Here is a 16,474-nt window from a genome sequence, read left to right as displayed (position 1 = left end):
AGGGCTTATGCTCAAAATGTTGATCCTCCAGCTCCTCTGATGCTGCCTGACCTGTGCTTTTCCAGCGCCACACGTTTTAACTCTGACTCTCCAGCATCTGCAGTCCTCACTTTCTCCCTGTTCTGGGTTGACACTAGTGTTCAATCTGGTTCAAATTAGCTTCCAAACTACAGTGAGGTAGAGTGTGGTTGTCCAATTCTCTTCACTCTCTGATCTCAGCTCAGGTGCTGGTGAATCTGTTCACTCTGTAACTGCAGGGATGGTGTGAAGCCACAAGTTTTGGGTCCGGCCGTGGTGTGATTCTGATGCAGAAACAGGGAGGTCCATAAGCCATCTGAAATTTTCATTTCAGCCTGAAAACAGGTCTCTATTAATAAAGTAACCATGCAGTGTGTTAACTATCAGAATCAAGACCGTCTGAATCACCAGGGTCCTTTAGGAGCAGGTTTGAGTCCAGTTCCACATTGACATCTTTGATTATTCTGAAGGTGGATTGGCCATGGGAAATATGGGGTTATGAGGTGGGCAAGGTGGATTGCTCTTTAGCGGGCTGGTGCAGACTCAATGGGCAAAATGGCCTTTATCTGCCCTGTAGGGAGTCTATAATTCTATGATTCTAATTGCCCCTTGAATGAGGATTTGCAGGACACTGACTGTCAGAGGCGCTCACTCCAAATGTCCACATTCCAATCACTCATTTTAGCCTCACCATCTACTGTTGTCTTTAGATACTAACATTTAAAAATGTTAAACATTACTTCGTTCTGGTTATGAAATAGTTTTGATGTTAGTCATCTTAATTATATTATTCATTAAAGTAATGTTTTGGTTAGCCAAGCCCACATGAAAGTCAGGATTTGTTGCAGACCATGTGTATAAGAACAGAAAACAAAGAACAAAGAAAATTTACAGCCCAGGAACAGGCCCTTCGGCCCTCCAAGCCTGAGCTGGTCCAAATCCACTGTCTAAACCTATCGCCCAATTCCTAAGGATCTGTATCCCTCTGCTTCCCACCTACTCATGCATCTGTCCACCTGCACCTTAAAAGAATCTACCATGCTTGCCTCGACTACCTCAGCTGGCAACACGTATAACCTGCTGGTGAATTGGATCATTACAGGATAGTGAGGAGCACTAACCTTAAGGTGTCTCAGACTGGCACAGTGGAGAATTGATGCTTCCCTGAATTTCCAATCCTGACGGCACAGCCAGGGAAGATCCTGAGCACAGCTCACCGCCCACCGGGAGTGACCAACAGGCTACACTTTGCATACATCCCTCATTATCAACATCCTGGGGGGCGGTTACCATTGACCAGAAACTCAACTGGACTTGCCAAATAAATGCAGTGGCTACAAGAGCAGGACAGAGGTTAGGAATACTGCGGTGAGTGACTCAACTCCTGACTCCTCAAAAGCCTGTCCACTATCTACAAGGCACAAGGCAGGAGTGTGATGGAATACTCCCCACTTGCCTGGATGGAGGCAGCCCCAACAACACTCAAGAAGCTTGACACCACAAACATCCACTCCCTCCACCACCAACGCTCAGTCGCAGAAGCGTGTACCATCTACAAGGTACACTGCAGAAATTCACCAAATATCCTCTGGGTGCTCTGGTTTCCTCCCACAATCCAAAGGTATGCAGGTAAGGGTGAATTGGCCATGCTAAATTGCCCATAGTTTTCAGGGATGCGTAGATGAGGTGCATGAGTCAGGGGGAGATATAGGATAATATGTAAGGGAATGGGTCTGGGTGCGTTACTCTTCGGAGGGGTTAGTGTGGACTTGTTGGGCTGAAGGTCCTGTTTCCACACTGTAGGGATTCTATGATTCTTCTACGATCCTAAGACAGCACCTTCCAAACCCATGACCACTTCCATCGAGAAGGACAAGGGCAGCAGATACATGGAAACACCACCCCCTGCAAGTTCCCCACTGAGCCTCTCACCATCCTGACTTGGAAATATATCGTTGTTCCTTCAGTGTCTTTGGGTCAGAATCCTGGAATTCCCTCCCTAAGGACATTGTGGGTCTACCTACAGCACATGGACTGCAGCGGTTCAAGAAGGCAACTCACCACCACCTTCTCAAGGGGCAACTAGGGACGGGCAATAAATGCTAGGCCCAGCCAGTGATGCCCATGCCCCAGAACTGGAGTAAGAAAGTGGGCAGCTCTTGGTAACTGCAATAGGGACCTGGGTTCAGACGAACATCCTGCTCCACTCCAGGCTACAGCAAGAGTTCTTGGTGACGTGTTGGGTGGCAGGGAGGGTTAGGGAAATTAACCAGGGGACCCAAGTGTGCCCTGAATGACATGCTATTGTGGGGCTGCTCAGCAGCTGTCTGAGCGTTATCATAACTATTTTGTGGAGAAAGATTTTGGGCGTCCTCATTTGACTTGACTGGCTAATTACTGTAACACAAGGGCGTACTTGTGTGGTGATTGAACCACACTCCTGTGGAAGGCTGTGGTTTCCTGTCAGATAAGGAGCAGCCCATTCCCTTACATTTTTTCCTATATTTACCCCTCATTCATGGTGTCAAGTCTCTCCCATCGTGCATCACGCCTGCTGACCCTCAATAGGAACTCCCTCAGTCAGTCAGACTTTCCCTCAGATGAGCTGGAGCAATCCACGGAGCTTTAGAGACCGTGCTGTCCTATTGGGGTCGTCTAATTCTGGCCTGTTGTCAAATCTGTCTCTGTTGGCCAGTACTGGAGACAGGGTGGGTTGGAGTCGAGATGAGTGTTGCTGGAAAAGCACAGCAGGTCAGGCAGCATCCAAGGAGCAGGAGAGTTGACGTTTCGGGCATAAACCTTCACCAGGAAAGTTTGCAAGTCTGAAAGAGAGAGGCCCTGTGCTGGGGTTGACTGCAGGGTGAGTGTGGCCCTGAGCTGGGACAGGGCAGGGAGAGTGTGGCCCGGAGCTGGGACAGGGAGAGTGTGACCCTGAGCTGGGACAGGGAGAGTGTGACCCTGAGCTGGGGACAGGGAGAGTGTGGCCCTGAGCGGGGACAGGGAGAGTGTGACCCTGAGCTGGGGACAGGGAGAGTGTGGCCCTGAGCGGGGACAGGGAGAGTGTGGCCCTGAGCTGGGGACAGGGAGAGTGTGGCCCTGAGCTGGGGACAGGGAGAGTGTGGCCCTGAGCTGGGACAGGGAGAGTGTGACCCTGAGCGGGGACAGGGAGAGTGTGACCCTGAGCGGGGACAGGGAGAGTGTGGCCCTGAGCTGGGACAGGGAGAGTGTGGCCCTGAGCTGGGACAGGGAGAGTGTGGCCCTGAGCGGGGGACAGGGAGAGTGTGGCCCTGAGCTGGGGACAGGGAGAGTGTGGCCCTGAGCGGGGGACAGGGAGAGTGTGGCCCTGAGCTGGGGCAGGGCAGGGAGAGTGTGGCCCTGAGCTGGGGACAGGGAGAGTGTGGCCCTGAGCGGGGACACGGAGAGTGTGACCCTGAGAGGGGACAGGGAGAGTGTGACCCTGAGCTGGGGACAGGGAGAGTGTGACCCTGAGGTGGGGACACGGAGAGTGTGACCCTGAGGTGGGGACACGGAGAGTGTGACCCTGAGCTGGGGACAGGGAGAGTGTGACCCTGAGCTGGGGACAGGGAGAGTGTGACCCTGAGCTGGGGACAGGGAGAGTGTGAACCCTGAGCTGGGGACAGGGAGAGTGTGACCCTGAGCTGGGACAGGGAGAGTGTGACCCTGAGCTGGGACAGGGAGAGTGTGGCCCTGAGCTGGGACAGGGAGAGTGTGGCCCTGAGCTGGGGACAGGGAGAGTGTGGCCCTGAGCTGGGGACAGGGAGAGTGTGACCCTGAGCTGGGGACAGGGAGAGTGTGACCCTAAGCTGGGGACAGGGAGAGTGTGACCCTGAGCTGGGGCAGGGCAGGGAGAGTGTGACCCTGAGCGGGGACAGGGAGAGTGTGACCCTGAGCTGGGACAGGGAGAGTGTGGCCCTGAGCTGGGACAGGGAGAGTGTGACCCTGAGAGGGGACAGGGAGAGTGTGGCCCTGAGCGGGGACAGGGAGAGTGTGGCCCTGAGCTGGGACACGGAGAGTGTGACCCTGAGCGGGGACAGGGAGAGTGTGACCCCTGAGGTGGGGGCAGGGAGAGTGTGACCCTGAGGTGGGGGCAGGGAGAGTGTGACCCTGAGCGGGGACAGGGAGAGTGTGACCCTGAGCGGGGACAGGGAGAGTGTGACCCTGAGCGGGGACAGGGAGAGTGTGACCCTGAGCGGGGACAGGGAGAGTGTGACCCTGAGCTGGGACAGGGAGAGTGTGGCCCTGAGCTGGGACAGGGAGAGTGTGACCCTGAGCGGGGACAGGGAGAGTGTGGCCCTGAGCGGGGACAGGGAGAGTGTGGCCCTGAGCGGGGACAGGGAGAGTGTGGCCCTGAGCTGGGACACGGAGAGTGTGACCCTGAGCTGGGACACGGAGAGTGTGGCCCTGAGCTGGGACACGGAGAGTGTGACCCTGAGCTGGGACACGGAGAGTGTGACCCTGAGCGGGGACAGGGAGAGTGTGACCCCTGAGGTGGGGGCAGGGAGAGTGTGACCCTGAGCTGGGACAGGGAGAGTGTGACCCTGAGCGGGGACAGGGAGAGTGTGGCCCTGAGCTGGGACACGGAGAGTGTGGCCCTGAGCGGGGACAGGGAGAGTGTGACCCCTGAGGTGGGGGCAGGGAGAGTGTGACCCTGAGGTGGGGGCAGGGAGAGTGTGACCCTGAGCGGGGACAGGGAGAGTGTGACCCTGAGCTGGGACACGGAGAGTGTGACCCTGAGCTGGGACAGGGAGAGTGTGGCCCTGAGCTGGGGACAGGGAGAGTGTGGCCCTGAGCGGGGACAGGGAGAGTGTGACCCTGAGCTGGGACAGGGAGAGTGTGACCCTGAGCTGGGACAGGGAGAGTGTGGCCCTGAGCTGGGGGCAGGGAGAGTGTGACCCTGAGGTGGGACAGGGAGAGTGTGACCCTGAGGTGGGACAGGGAGAGTGTGACCCTGAGCGGGGACAGGGAGAGTGTGACCCTGAGCGGGGACAGGGAGAGTGTGACCCCTGAGCGGGGACAGGGAGAGTGTGGCCCTGAGCGGGGACAGGGAGAGTGTGGCCCTGAGCGGGGACAGGGAGAGTGTGGCCCTGAGCGGGGACAGGGAGAGTGTGGCCCTGAGCGGGGACAGGGAGAGTGTGACCCTGAGCTGGGACACGGAGAGTGTGACCCTGAGAGGGGACAGGGAGAGTGTGACCCTGAGCTGGGGACAGGGAGAGTGTGACCCTGAGCTGGGGACAGGGAGAGTGTGACCCTGAGCTGGGGACACGGAGAGTGTGGCCCTGAGCTGGGACAGGGAGAGTGTGACCCTGAGCTGGGGACAGGGAGAGTGTGACCCTGAGCTGGGGGCAGGGAGAGTGTGACCCTGAGCTGGGACACGGATAGTGTGGCCCTGAGCGGGGACAGGGAGAGTGTGGCCCTGAGCTGGGACACGGAGAGTGTGGCCCTGAGGTGGGACACGGAGAGTGTGGCCCTGAGGTGGGACACGGAGAGTGTGACCCTGAGGTGGGGACACGGAGAGTGTGACCCTGAGGTGGGGACACGGAGAGTGTGGCCCTGAGCGGGGACAGGGAGAGTGTGACCCTGAGCGGGGACAGGGAGAGTGTGGCCCTGAGCTGGGACACGGAGAGTGTGACCCTGAGGTGGGGACAGGGAGAGTGTGGCCCTGAGCGGGGACAGGGAGAGTGTGACCCTGAGCGGGGACAGGGAGAGTGTGACCCTGAGCGGGGACAGGGAGAGTGTGATCCTGAGCTGGGACAGGGAGAGTGTGGCCCTGAGCTGGGGACAGGGAGAGTGTGGCCCTGAGCTGGGACACGGAGAGTGTGACCCTGAGGTGGGACAGGGAGTGTGTGGCCCTGAGCGGGGACAGGGAGAGTGTGACCCTGAGCTGGGACAGGGCAGGGAGAGTGTGACCCTGAGCTGGGGACAGGGAGAGTGTGACCCTGAGCGGGGACAGGGAGAGTGTGACCCTGAGCGGGGACAGGGAGAGTGTGACCCTGAGCGGGGACAGGGAGAGTGTGGCCCTGAGCGGGGACAGGGAGAGTGTGGCCCTGAGCTGGGACAGGGAGAGTGTGGCCCTGAGCGGGGACAGGGAGAGTGTGACCCTGAGCTGGGACAGGGAGAGTGTGGCCCTGAGCTGGGACAGGGAGTGTGTGGCCCTGAGCTGGGACAGGGAGTGTGTGGCCCTGAGCTGGGACAGGGAGAGTGTGGCCCTGAGCTGGGACAGGGAGAGTGTGGCCCTGAGCTGGGACACGGAGAGTGTGGCCCTGAGCGGGGGCAGGGAGAGTGTGGCCCTGAGCTGGGACACGGAGAGTGTGGCCCTGAGCTGGGACAGGGAGAGTGTGGCCCTGAGCGGGGACAGGGAGAGTGTGACCCTGAGCTGGGACAGGGAGAGTGTGGCCCTGAGCGGGGACAGGGAGAGTGTGACCCTGAGCTGGGACACGGAGAGTGTGGCCCTGAGCTGGGACAGGGAGAGTGTGACCCTGAGCGGGGACAGGGAGAGTGTGACCCTGAGCTGGGACACGGAGAGTGTGGCCCTGAGCTGGGACAGGGAGAGTGTGGCCCTGAGCGGGGACAGGGAGAGTGTGACCCTGAGCTGGGACAGGGAGAGTGTGGCCCTGAGCGGGGACAGGGAGAGTGTGACCCTGAGCTGGGACACGGAGAGTGTGGCCCTGAGCTGGGACAGGGAGAGTGTGGCCCTGAGCGGGGACAGGGAGAGTGTGACCCTGAGCTGGGACAGGGAGAGTGTGGCCCTGAGCGGGGACAGGGAGAGTGTGACCCTGAGCTGGGACACGGAGAGTGTGGCCCTGAGCTGGGACAGGGAGAGTGTGACCCTGAGCTGGGACACGGAGAGTGTGACCCTGAGCTGGGACACGGAGAGTGTGGCCCTGAGCTGGGACAGGGAGAGTGTGGCCCTGAGCTGGGACAGGGAGAGTGTGACCCTGAGCTGGGACAGGGAGAGTGTGGCCCTGAGCTGGGGACAGGGAGAGTGTGACCCTGAGCTGGGACACGGAGAGTGTGACCCTGAGCTGGGACAGGGAGAGTGTGGCCCTGAGCTGGGGACAGGGAGAGTGTGACCCTGAGCTGGGGACAGGGAGAGTGTGACCCTGAGCTGGGGACAGGGAGAGTGTGGCCCTGAGCGGGGACAGGGAGAGTGTGGCCCTGAGCTGGGACACGGAGAGTGTGACCCTGAGCTGGGACAGGGAGAGTGTGGCCCTGAGCTGGGACAGGGAGAGTGTGGCCCTGAGCTGGGACAGGGAGAGTGTGACCCTGAGCGGGGACAGGGAGAGTGTGACCCCTGAGGTGGGGGCAGGGAGAGTGTGACCCTGAGGTGGGGGCAGGGAGAGTGTGACCCTGAGCGGGGACAGGGAGAGTGTGACCCTGAGCTGGGACACGGAGAGTGTGACCCTGAGCTGGGACAGGGAGAGTGTGGCCCTGAGCTGGGGACAGGGAGAGTGTGACCCTGAGCTGGGACACGGAGAGTGTGACCCTGAGCTGGGACAGGGAGAGTGTGGCCCTGAGCTGGGGACAGGGAGAGTGTGACCCTGAGCTGGGGACAGGGAGAGTGTGGCCCTGAGCGGGGACAGGGAGAGTGTGACCCTGAGCTGGGACAGGGAGAGTGTGGCCCTGAGCTGGGGGCAGGGAGAGTGTGACCCTGAGGTGGGACAGGGAGAGTGTGACCCTGAGCGGGGACAGGGAGAGTGTGACCCTGAGCGGGGACAGGGAGAGTGTGACCCCTGAGCGGGGACAGGGAGAGTGTGACCCTGAGCTGGGACACGGAGAGTGTGACCCTGAGAGGGGACAGGGAGAGTGTGGCCCTGAGCTGGGGACAGGGAGAGTGTGACCCTGAGCGGGGACAGGGAGAGTGTGGCCCTGAGCGGGGACAGGGAGAGTGTGACCCTGAGCTGGGACACGGAGAGTGTGACCCTGAGAGGGGACAGGGAGAGTGTGACCCTGAGCTGGGGACAGGGAGAGTGTGACCCTGAGCTGGGGACACGGAGAGTGTGACCCTGAGCTGGGGACAGGGAGAGTGTGACCCTGAAGTGGGGACAGGGAGAGTGTGACCCTGAGCTGGGACAGGGACAGTGTGGCCCTGAGCTGGGACAGGGAGAGTGTGACCCTGAGCTGGGGACAGGGAGAGTGTGACCCTGAGCTGGGGGCAGGGAGAGTGTGACCCTGAGCTGGGACACGGATAGTGTGGCCCTGAGCGGGGACACGGAGAGTGTGGCCCTGAGCTGGGACACGGAGAGTGTGGCCCTGAGGTGGGACACGGAAAGTGTGGCCCTGAGGTGGGGACACGGAGAGTGTGGCCCTGAGCGGGGACAGGGAGAGTGTGACCCTGAGCGGGGACAGGGAGAGTGTGGCCCTGAGCTGGGACACGGAGAGTGTGACCCTGAGGTGGGGACACAGAGAGTGTGGCCCTGAGCGGGGACAGGGAGAGTGTGACCCTGAGCGGGGACAGGGAGAGTGTGGCCCTGAGCTGGGACACTGAGAGTGTGACCCTGAGGTGGGGACACAGAGAGTGTGGCCCTGAGCGGGGACAGGGAGAGTGTGACCCTGAGCGGGGGCAGGGAGAGTGTGATCCTGAGCTGGGACAGGGAGAGTGTGGCCCTGAGCTGGGACAGGGAGAGTGTGACCCTGAGCTGGGACAGGGAGTGTGTGGCCCTGAGCTGGGACAGGGAGAGTGTGACCCTGAGCTGGGACAGGGCAGGGAGAGTGTGGCCCTGAGCTGGGGACAGGGAGAGTGTGGCCCTGAGCTGGGACAGGGAGAGTGTGACCCTGAGCTGGGACAGGGAGTGTGTGGCCCTGAGCTGGGACAGGGAGAGTGTGACCCTGAGCTGGGACAGGGCAGGGAGAGTGTGACCCTGAGCTGGGGACAGGGAGAGTGTGACCCTGAGGTGGGGACACGGAGAGTGTGACCCTGAGCTGGGGACAGGGAGAGTGTGACCCTGAGCTGGGACAGGGAGAGTGTGACCCTGAGCGGGGACAGGGAGAGTGTGGCCCTGAGCTGGGACACGGAGAGTGTGGCCCTGAGGTGGGACACGGAGAGTGTGGCCCTGAGGTGGGACACGGAGAGTGTGACCCTGAGGTGGGGACACGGAGAGTGTGGCCCTGAGCGGGGACAGGGAGAGTGTGGCCCTGAGCGGGGACAGGGAGAGTGTGGCCCTGAGCGGGGACAGGGAGAGTGTGGCCCTGAGCTGGGGACAAGGAGAGTGTGGCCCTGAGCTGGGACAGGGAGAGTGTGGCCCTGAGCGGGGACAGGGAGAGTGTGGCCCTGAGCTGGGACAGGGCAGGGAGAGTGTGACCCTGAGCGGGGACAGGGAGAGTGTGACCCTGAGCTGGGGACAGGGAGAGTGTGGCCCTGAGCGGGGACAGGGAGAGTGTGACCCTGAGCGGGGACAGGGAGAGTGTGACCCTGAGCGGGGACAGGGAGAGTGTGACCCTGAGCTGGGACTGACTGCTGGGACGGTAGGTGGCGGCGCATGGTTGTGAGCATGGAGCGGAGGATCTGGGGGGAGAACCGTTCTGGAGGCTTTGGATTTGCTGTAGGTACTGATTGTCCTGGTCAGGACCAATCCCTGACGGTAGTCTGGAGTCCATGCGAGATAGGTCGGTGCTGAGGAAGGAGATATGGCTATGTTAACGAGTCTGCTTCAGGGCAGAGGAGATGACCTGGGTGGGGGGTAGTGGGGGAGTACAGTGAGAGAGAGACTCACTGTGATCACTGTATAGAAGGAGGAGGAGAACATCTTCAAGGTAGGCACCTTTGGAAGAGGCTTCGCAGTAAGGTTATAATCAACTAGGAAAAAGGGAGGTCTGCAAATGCTGGAGATCAGAGTCTAGATTAGAGTGGTGCTGGAAAAGCACAGCAGGTCAGGCAGCTTCTCAGGTACAGGAAAACCAATGTTTCGGGCATAAACCCTTCATCAGGAATGTTAACCATGGGAAATGCAGGGTTACAGGGATAAGTTTAGGGGGCATGTGTCAGAGGGTCGGTGTGGACATGATGGGCCAAATGGCCTGCTTCCACACTGTAGGGTTCTATGAATCACAGTAGCCATTCAACACATGAACGATCTTGGTCATGACACGTCCTTGGAAATGGGAGTCTAAAGGTCCCATAGATAGCTTTAATATTACACAATCCCTGGAAACTGATTTAAATTCACCTTGAAATTAATGAAAAGTTACTGTGATGTCAAAAGTTACCAGTTACAGCCATTCACCAGCCAGCCCTGTTAACTGAGGGCTATTTTTCACTTGCTTTAAGAATTTGTTCTGAATTATTTACCTATTTAACTGAGCTTCCACTCTGGCTAAATCGTACATTTCTGGGTCAAAAATTCTGCAGCAGAAATTTGACCTTGTGGGAGTGTCAGTCTGCTGTGACATGTCTGTGAATATTAACGTTCAGGTGGCACTATTTAGTAGTATGGAACAGAAACTGTCCATCTAGTATTTACCAACCCTCAACCACCTTCTCTGAAATAGATTACTGGGCCATTGCTGCTTGCTGTGTACAAATCGCTTGCTATATTTCCCTACACTGGACTGGAAGTGGCTTTGGGATGGTGAAGGCGCCATATAAATTTAAGTTCTTTAAAACACTTTTGCGTTAACGGACAATTCAAATTGACCGACTTGGAATTAAGGGGATCAGGCTGTGGCTAATATCGAAACAGAACCACAGTTAGACAAGCAGCAAGGGTAACGGCAATAGAATACCACAAACCATAAGATATAAGAGCACAATTTGGCCATTCGGCCCTTCAAACCTGCAACACCATTCTATATGATCATGGCTGATCCAATTCAGTCCCCTGTCCCTGCTTTCTCCCCGTACCCTTGAGCCCTGAGAATTTCCTGAAAATATCCGGAGTGTTAGCCTCAACTGTGGCAGATGGGGTTGAATTCAGATAAGTGCCAGGTGCTGCATTTTGGGATAGTAAATCTTAGCAGGACTTATACACTTAATGGTAAGGTCCCAGGGAGTGTTGCTGAACAAAGAGACCTTGGAGCACAGGTTCATAGCTCCTTGAAAGTGGAGTCGCAGGTAGACAGGATAGTGAAGAAGGCATTTGGAATGCTTTCCTTTTATTGGTCAGAGTATTGAGTACAGGAGTTGGGAGGTCATGTTGCGGCTGTACAGGACATTGGTTAGGCCACTGTTGGAATATTGCGTGCAATTCTGGTCTCCTTCCTATCGGAAAGATGTTGTGAAACTTGAAAGGGTTCAGAAAAGATTGACAAGGATGTTGCCACGGTTGGAGGATCTGAGCTACAGGGAGAGGCTGAACAGGCTGGGGCTGTTTTCCCTGGAGCGTTGGAGACTGAGGGGTGACCTTATAGAGGTTATAAAATTATGAGGGGCATGGATAGGGTAAATAGGCAAAGTCTTTTCCCTGGGATCGGGGAGTCCAGAACTAGAGGGCATAGGTTTAGGGTGGGAGAGGGTAAAGATATAAAAGAGACCTAAGGGACAACTTTTTCATGCAGAGGGTGGTACGTGTATGGAATGAGCTGCCAGAGGAAGTGGTGGAGACTGGTACAATTACAACATTTAAGAGGCATCTGGCTGGGTATATGAATAGGAAGGGTTTGGAAGGATATGGACCAGGTGCTGGCAAGTGGGACTAGATTGGGTTGGGATATCTGGTCAGCATGGACGGGTTGGACCGAAGGGTCTGTTTCCATGCTGTACATCTCTATGACTCTATGACTCTAATTGCTTTCTCTGGCAGATAATTCCACAGGTTCCCCATTCCCTGGGTGAAGACATTGGAAACATCCTGCGTTTACCCTGTCTAGTCCTGTTAGAAATTTATAGGTCTCTATGAGATCTCTCCTCATTGTTCTAAACACCAGTGAATGCAGTGCTCTTCATAGAACATTAGCTCATTAACAGTAAGTGAAATAGAGCTTTCAAAGGGTTTGTACACTGTCCTTTCCCTACTGGGAATAATTCATTTGACATCTGTGCAACACTGAGTCCATAATTATCACCTGTAATTCTTCCTGTACCTAATTATAAAGGTTTAATGAAAGAGAATTTGAATCAGTTTAGGCAGATCAGCTGAGGAATAGCAGATGGATTCTAATGTAGATTAATGGAATGCATATTTTGAACAGGAAATTTGTATATACGCCGAATGTGTTACATCAGCAAAGCTGGCAAAGAAACAGTTTGGATGTGATTATTCAGCGTTGAGATGGTGTGAAGTTAGGATTATATTTGCTGGAGTTCAGAAGATCAAAGGGGGGTGGGGGGGGGGGTCGTAGAAACCTGGAGGAAGGATGTTCCCAATGATGGGGACCAAAGGTTGCAGATTGGGGTGTACCATGTAGGACGGAGAAATGTCTTCACCCAGAGAGTGGGGAGTCTGGGATTCACTGAAACAGAGAGTGATTTCAAGAAGGAGTTGGATCTAAAGGGATCGAAGGATATGAGATGTGATGTCAGTAACTGTCGACAGACGTTCCGAAGCCCAAGTGAATCCACGCATGTGTGGCTGATGTCACACCATCTCCTATGTAATGATGTCATTGTCTAAATACGTGCAGGTGTCAGACTGAGGCTGAATTTCTGCATGTCTGTGGTGAGGGGGGGCGGGGGGCACCTGGGTTTCTGAATCCAGGAGTGAGGTCTTACGTTGGCAGTGGGAAAACTGTGGTTTTCCATAACATGATTTTCTATCACGGTTTTCCATAGCACGATTTTCTAAAGCGGTTTCCCATAGTGTGAATTTCTGCTGCAGTTTTCCATAGGGTAAATTTCTATAGTGGGGTTTTCCATCATGTGATTTTCAATAGCAGTTTTCCATAGTATAAATATCTACAGCAGTTTTCCATAGTGTGAGTTTCTACAGCAGTTTTCCATAGTGTGATTTTCTATAGCAGTTTTCCATAGTATAAATATCTACAGCAGTTTTCCATAGTATGATTTTCTATAGCAGTTTTCCATAGTATAAATATCTACAGCAGTTTTCCATCATGTGATTTTCTATAGCAGTTTTCCATAGTATAAATATCTACAGCAGTTTTCCATAGTGTGAGTTTCTACAGCAGTTTTCCATAGTGTGATTTTCTATTGCAGTTTTCCATAGTATAAATATCTACAGCAGTTTTCCATAGTGTGAGTTTCTACAGCAGTTTTCCATAGTGTGATTTTCTATTGCAGTTTTCCATAGTATAAATATCTATAGCAGTTTTCCATAGTGTGAGTTTCTACAGCAGTTTTCCATAGTGTGAGTTTCTATAGCAGTTTTCCATAGTGTGATTTTCAATAGCAGTTTTCCATAGTATAAATATCTATAGCAGTTTTCCATAGTGTGAGTTTCTATAGCAGTTTTCCATCGTGTGATTTTCTATAGCAGTTTTCCATAGTGTGAGTTCTATAGCAGTTTTCCATCGTGTGAGTTTCTCCAGTGTGAGGTTGCAGGGGAACACGGCTGTGGCGTTACAGCAGAACGCTCTGTATCTCCAGTATCTTTTTCCTCACAGTTGCATTTCCATTGTTTTGTTTCTAAATGGAGTGATGGTACAATGACTGACAGGCTGCACTGCACGGGGGCTGTTCGCACATCTCTGAGAGATGGTCATTAACCCAGCAGCTTCCAGCAACTAAAACACCTCAATCGCAAATACTCATTCAACCCTCAGCTCTTGTACCTATTCTGCAAAGGTTTCCTTAACAACCGCTCTTTAAATAGAAATAATTCTAAATATATCTACATCCAGCAGGGTATGGAGGAAATATAAAAGGAGGTTGGAGTTAATGTATGTTTTTAGCCGATTTGAGTTTAGAAAGAACTTCTGTTATAAAGCTGGGAACACACCCAGCAGTTTCAGTACCATTCGGCCTCTTGTACCTGACCCACGTCCACACTGACAGTGCACTCTGTCAGTGACTGTCAGCAGCTCCCTGGATGCTCTCCATTGCCAGCAATTGATTTTGAATGGCTATGTGTTTAATGCTTTGTGCCAGAGTGGAATTTGGTCACACACAGAGTGAGAGAGGTATGAAACCCTGACACTACATCTACTGTCCATTGACAAAATCACAGTGGGGCAACACGAAGGCTCGTTGGTTAGCACTGCTGCCTCACAGGGACCTGGGTTCGATTCCCACCTCAGGTGACTGTCTCTGTACATTTTGCACATTCGCTCCGTGTCTGTGTGGGTTTGCTCCAGTTTCCCCCCACTGTCCAGGCTAGGTGGATTGGCCACTCTAAATTGCCCTCAGTGTCCAGTGATGTGTAGGTTAGGTGGATCAGGCATGGGAAATGCAAGTTTACAGGGATAGGGTAAGGAGGGTTGAGTCTGGGTGGGATGCTATAAGAAATATGAGTGGAAGCAAGGCCATTCAGTCCATCGAGTCCACTCCACCATTCAATCATGGCTGATGGGCATTTCAACCCCACTTACCTGCACTCTCCCCGTATTCCTTACTTCCTTGCGAAATTAAGAACTTATCAATCTCTGCCTTGAAGACATTTAAAGTCCCGGCCTCCACTGCGCTCCGTGGCAATGAATTCCACAGGCCCACCATTCTCTGGCTGAAGAAATGTCTCCTCATTTCTAATCTAAGTTGACCCCCTCTAATTCTAAGGCTGTGCCCACGGGTCCTAGCCTCCCTGCCTAATGGAAACAATTTCCCAGCGTCCACCCTTTCTAAGCCATGCATTATCTTGTAAGTTTCCATTAGATCTCCCCTCAACCTTCTAAACTGTAATGAATACAATCCCAGGTTGGTATGGGTTGAATGGCCTGTTTCCACATTGTAGGGATTCTATGATTCACAGACATGTTACAGTGCAAGTGAGGCCATTTGGCCCATTGTCCCTGCACTGGCTCATTGAATAAGTGATGGAAATGTGTTGCTGGGGAAGCGCAGCAGGTCAGGCAGCATCTAGGGAACAGGAGAATCGACGTTTCGGGCATTAGCCCTTCTTCAGGAATGCCTAATGCCCGAAACGTCGATTCTCCTGTTCCCTAGATGCTGCCTGACCTGCTGCGCTTCTCCAGCAACACATTTCCATCTCTGATCTCCAGCATCTGCAGACCTCATTTTCTCTTCATTGAATAAGTGCCATGACCTAGCGTCCATGTGCTGCCTTCCTCCCTCCATACCTTTGCACATATTTTTATCCGAATAATCATTCAATGCTTTCTTTGGGAATGAGCTGAGGTACTTTTTTGGTGGGAGTAAAGGCACCAGCGTGCTCCTGAATATAAACTCCATTGTCCCATTCAGCCATTACTGAATTCGGTGCTCAGAGACTGGGCTTTGCTTCCATTCCAACGATGCCTCCATTTTGAAAATCTGAACCTTAATCTGCCCCTCCCTCATCTCCCCAACCCCGCCCCAAACACCACCCCCCTTCATGCGATACCCTACCGCCCCTCATGAAGGGGGGTGATGGCGGGGGGGAGGGGTTGGAGATGAGGGAGGGGCAGATTAAGGTTCAGATTTTCAAAAAGGAGGCAGCGTTGGAAAGTTATCAACTCCTTCAATCATCTCCATTACCCCAGCTGGATCATCCTTTAATCTCCGATACTCAGAGAGATACAAGCCTAGAAGAAAGCGAGGACTGCAGATGCTGGAGATCAGAGTCGAGATTAGAGTGGTGCTGGAAAAGCACAGCAGATCAGGCAGTATCCGAGGAGCAGAAGAGTCGACATTTCGGGCAAAAGCTGATGAAGAGCTTGTGCTTGAAACTTCGACTCTCCTGCTTCTCAGATGCTGCCTGACCAGAGATAAAAGCCGAGTTATTTTAATGATTTTAGACCCGCTATTGTGTGGTGATGAGGATTTTTGATTTTGGAATGTGTCAGCCTCTGTGACATGGAGGTGCCAGTGTTTGGACTGGGGTGGACAAAGTTAAAAATCACACAACACCAGGTTTAGTCTAACAGGTTTATTTGGAAGCACTAGCTTTTGGAGCGCCGCTCCATCATCAGGTAACTAGTGGGACAACTTCTTTTGCTATAAATTCTGTGCCTTATGATCCCACCCACTAGTTATCTGATCAGTGCTTCCAAATAAACATGTTGGTTTTTAACATGGTCTCCATGAGGAGAAAGTATTTTCTTTGTGCAAACAATTAGTGGTGTAAAGGTTCCAGAGTAAAGTTATATCACAATTAAAAGGACTTAGCAAAAAAATTCTACTTTCCCTCCAGTTGCTGAACAAATCTGAAATATTTGGTGTTGAGAGAGGTATGTTGTCTCAGTTCTCTGCGGATTTCTGGCAGCCCATCATTTAGAATTTTGAAATTTGACTTCTCAAGTGGGTGTGGTGCTCAATGAGTGAATAGTCTCATTGTTTTCCCTGAATAAATGTAATTTGAATACATTGTAAACACATCACTGTCGCATTAACCCAGTAAGTGCAGAAACACCTGTGTTCAAGTGAATGAGCAGCTAGTCTGTAACCGAATCT

The 16,474-nt window shown here is 53.9% G+C and overlaps 1 protein-coding gene across 1 annotated transcript in view; it reads left to right on the top strand.

Annotated features, from left to right (window-relative positions):
• The window catches only part of LOC122561416 (semaphorin-4G), a 94,204-nt gene that overhangs the window by 28,818 nt on the left and 48,912 nt on the right, over positions 1–16,474 (top strand). The window lies entirely within an intron of this gene.

The sequence above is a fragment of the Chiloscyllium plagiosum genome, unplaced genomic scaffold, assembly GCF_037043375.1.
Source record: "Chiloscyllium plagiosum isolate Xiang-an unplaced genomic scaffold, Cpla_swu_hap1 HiC_scaffold_22, whole genome shotgun sequence".
In the NCBI taxonomy this organism is placed as follows: Eukaryota; Metazoa; Chordata; class Chondrichthyes; order Orectolobiformes; family Hemiscylliidae; genus Chiloscyllium; species Chiloscyllium plagiosum.
The sequence above is the reverse complement of the archived record's forward strand: the minus strand, read 5'-3'. Positions and strand labels throughout refer to the sequence as shown.